Raw genomic sequence first — 5000 nt, 5'->3', positions numbered from 1 at the left:
TATATCTAAAATTGGTTTAGTTGTGGTTACGAAACAAACACAGTTTTTAAACCGCATCTAATATCTTTTTATGGGCAGTCATCTTAGTTTTTCGTATTGTTTCTTTTTTTATCTAAGGTATTTGTTGGATAATTTTTTGATATTTATAAAATGTAAATATATATGCATATTTATTTAAAAAGCTAATTGCATCTATAATCTCATCTGTCTGTTTAAATGTGTGTGTGTGTATGTATGTATGTATGTATGTATGTATGTCTGCCTAAAACTTTCGACAGAGGTGATGGATTTTCACGAGATCGGTATCATTTTAAAGCTCAACCCTTCGGACGACAAATATCGGAAAAATTGGCTAAAAGCATTAATTCCTCCATCCTCCACTGGGCCCTTTTCTACAATCAGTGGGTCACTTTTGTCGCCGATATTTCCTAAAGTCATCCTCTCTTTTCGATTGACTAGCATTAATTTAAACCTTCGCCACTTCCGGTTTGGCGAGGGAAGCAACGACAAAGACGTCACGTTGTTTTTTTTTTCACGTTTATTTCTTCTTTCGCGGTATGGGATCGAGCCTGCCTGCCTACTACCACGTTTTTTGGGGGGACTCAGCACAAACCTCCAAACACCCGGGCAATGCCGAACACCCAGGCTAATATTAGTATGAATAAAAATTCGGGAATAAATTCTGTAAATTAAAAATTACAATGAATTTATTCGCTCACTGATTCGATCGCACAAGGGTTTATGTCCATATTTATTATTCAACAAGGAATGCAAAAATGCAAAGTTTTCCTTAACGTTGTCGAATAATAAATATCTGGCAAATTTTTTACTTAATGAATTTACTTCATATATATATATATATATATATATATATATATATATATATATATATATATATATTCTACAACATATATATATATATATTCTACAGCATATATATATATATATATATATATATATATATATATATATAAAGAGAGAGATTAAAAAGAATTGTTTCGATAAAAACTAGAGGCTACGGTTACCTGATGAAACTTATTTAGATTTATACAGTAAATCTATTGTTGTGACTAATAATAATTTTGTTCATCTGAATTGAATAATATAATATCTTGTATTTTTATTGAGTACTATAAATGACCTCGTTTAAATCAATGGTTTTCACTTTTGGATATATTAACCTTGAACACAAACACATACAACCATATAGTCTGTTTATTATACAAACATTATTGGTTATATATGTGCATACATGTTTCTGGGAATCCCAATTCAAAGAGACCAGTTAATCAGTTTGGCCACATGGGATCGTACTTCCCCCTCTTCCTTCACACTTACTACTTTCCATCACCACAACTTTCTCCAAAAACTCTACTGCTCTCATTTACAAAGTATACACCCCATTTTCTTCCGTAAACCACACCCGAATATCTGATAAAAACCGAATGTAATCTTGACTCTTGTTTCAGTATCGTTATTTTTTTGGTCTGATGAAATCGTCTCTTTGAACTGGGATCTTAATGAAAAATATTTGCACATATGTAACCAATAATGAATGTATAAACAACTAATTTTACATCAGCTCTGCCCCCATTGAACCTACTTTTATAATCACACGGGTTCATTGGATTTACATCTAGAAAACCAATCTATAAAACCATTACACACACACAAACACACACACACACACACACACACACACACACATATATATATATATATATATATATATATATATATATATATAGTGCAAAATTCTGTTGAAAATTCAAAGACTCGCGTTTTTTTTATATAACATTCGTTTATTTCCTGGATTTTTTTCCATTACAGCTGTTTCTTTAGTGGGAAGGCAATTTTACGATTTATGTGTACATAGAAATATCCTGTCCACACTAACTTCTTCAGATGTTTTTCCATTAGATTTTTACAACAAAAGGTATATTTTTAACATGCTGAACATCGTATTCGGGTAAAAAGACTTTCAAAGCAATGCTTCCTCACTTCCGACATCTTTTTGTGTTATGTGAAGATAGTTTTCCGTTTTAACCCGTAGTTTTGTATTTTTATTTTTTATTTATTGTTCATTTATTTCGTATTTATTTTTGTTTTAATTTCCCCTTTCCCCCCTATTTGTTTTTTCTAATTATCTTTTATTTTATTTCTACATTTACGCGTGTTTATTTTAATATTCCTTTTTTGCTTGGTGCTTGAATTCGTATTTTCACCTGATCCCTATGATTAAAGGGGAGGTCACTCTCATGTTATCAGTTTTTATACCTAGGATTACCTCCCTTGCACCTTTAACTTTCTTTACATTAGTAGTTTGTAAAAGAAAAAAAATTTCACGAAACAGTTTAAAAAAAAAATCAAAATGGCAGCGACTTTGAAATGGAGAGGCGCGTTTTCAATTTGAAAGAGGGACACCTGAGCCCTCTGTGTTAAAAATTTAAGAGTTCCCTCAACCCAAGGAATATTTATAAACATATTTTAATGTTTTCCGTTATTTTGAGCTTGAGGAATATTCGATTATGGCATGTGTAGTTCATATAAAAAATTCATTTAAGTAGTTATCGCCTCAATTTTTGTTTTAATTTCGGTTCGCTGAAATTATTTCAAGTAAAGAGCATTTAAAACTATGTCAAAGCCAAAAAAACATGAACTGGACTTTTATTGACTATGGTAACATTTATTTATTGTATATTTATTTGTTTGGGTAGTCATTTGTTGGCTTTTCTGCTAAACACTCTTACTAAATAATATCGAGGAAATATCGAAAAACAAAGAAAGAAAAACACTTTTGAAAAATAATGAAGCTTTACTTACTTTAGTAAAATAATCGGAAACAGCAAAATGGGATATTAAAAAAGTAAACACGTAATTACTTTAGTTTTTTAAAGCATAAAATCGATATAAATATGAATAAGAAGAAAATGGCGCCCTATTCAAGACGAACAGCTTCGTTTCATTTTTACATTATTGAACGGTGTAGTATTGCGCCGTCGGATTCAGGGTTGTACTATTGTAATGTAAAGAACACGCAGAAAGGGTTGTAATCAATTGAATTCTTTCTAGTACATGGCAAAAATGTTAAACAGCTATAAAAATAAAAATAAAAAGGTTATGTAAATGTTTTTAAAAAGACACGTAATCACGTGAGCATGGTTTTTTTCTTCTTTTGACACGATAAAAAGTAACGTTCTTATTTTTTTATTATTTATCTACTTATCTATTTTCGAAAGAGTTATGCAAAATTTGTGTCGAGAATTGTCTAAAGTTCCGACATTTTTTTTTTGTTTGGCTTTCACTTTAATAAGAACGTGAATTTATGAGGTGAATTTATTCGACACAATATGATTCAACTAAAAAAAAATTAATAAAAGCTAAGGTGAATTAAGATTAAAGTTAAGGTGTTATTGTGAACCCTCACCCCTTCTAAAAAACCTTGTTAAACTTTGTGACATATTTACATTCTATAGAGGTCAGGCGCGAACGAACACTCTATAATTTTATTATACCATATTTTTTCAAATTGAAACATAATTATCAAAGTATACTTACGCAAATAGATATGAAAAGACTTTGATAAAGTTTGTGCCATATTTCCATGGAGTACATGCGCGAACGCAGACCCCCCACAATTTTATTATACCATCTCTATTTAAGTTAAAACATACTTATCAAAAGATTCTTATGTGCATCTATATCAAAAACCCTTGTAAACTTTTTTCTATTTCATTTTTTATTTCCATACTTTGGGGGCCAGCCGCGAACGCAGATCCCACAATTTTTATGAACCACCGTTCTGCCAGATCAAACATACCCATTCCTGATCCTCGATAATCTTCTATCATTATATGTAATCAGTTTTTAAAAATAGTCAACCATATATGAGCCTATTCGTGACCACACACACACACACACACACACACACACACACACACACACACACACACACACACACACACGCACACACGCACACACACACGCATACGCACACGTTCAGCTTTATATTATAGATATATAAGATTATAGAGTTAATGTTCTATCGATTTTTATATGTTATAAAGTTGCGATTTCAAAAATAAAAAAATATATATCTATATGACTTGGGTGCATTAGTTTGAATCGAATCCGATATCAAAACTTATGAAAAATTCTTGGTAAAGTTATTTATGACCAGAAATACAGGATGGTCAAAAAGTCAGGTAACATTTTAAAGAAAAACGATATTAGCAATACACGTATATTTAAGTACCATACATTGAAATATAAAATGAAACAAACATGAAATATATTTATTTTGTTAATTGTCGTCCATTTCTCTCTATCAATCGCTGGAAGCGATTAACCACTGATTGTGTAACACGTGTAATCATGTCAGCTGATATCCGCGCAATCTCCTCTTTAATAAATAACTTTAAAGACGCTATTGTATCAGGCTTCTTGCCATAAACGCTATCCTTTACATAGCCCCAAAGCCAGAAATCAGGAGGGGTAAGATCCCTATATAAGATTATAATGGATCATATTGTTTTTTCTACCTTTAACATGTTACCTGACTTTTTGACCACGCTGTAGAAGAATATAACAATTAAATGACCCGGATGTAAGCGTTACGCACAAAAGAACACACACGCTATCGTAGTAATGTATAGATGATGATGATGATGATGATGATGATGATGATGATGATGATGATGTAAAAGTTGAAACAGTATCTTGTGATAAGAGCGCTGGAAAGTGAGAAAAAAGGATTTTACAAGTCGATTGAATACATTTGGATACATTGCGATGTTTGTTTATTTCTGAAGACGCACTTGTTTGCCAGAATTTTGTGGAAATGCTGTAAGACTGAGAAAAACAGATGCTGAAAACCGATGACCATTTGTACTTATCTACCAGATCTGTTCCTTTCCGTATGAATAATTAATTAATATCATTATGTCAATATCCAATATTTTTGTGCTTATACTATTCAAAGAAAACTTTGCTTAGAAAGA

This window comes from Euprymna scolopes, chromosome 30 (assembly GCF_053919585.1).
Source record: "Euprymna scolopes isolate OS-2025 chromosome 30, ASM5391958v1, whole genome shotgun sequence".
Lineage (NCBI taxonomy): Eukaryota > Metazoa > Mollusca > Cephalopoda > Sepiida > Sepiolidae > Euprymna > Euprymna scolopes.
Note: the sequence above shows the minus strand (reverse complement) of the source record.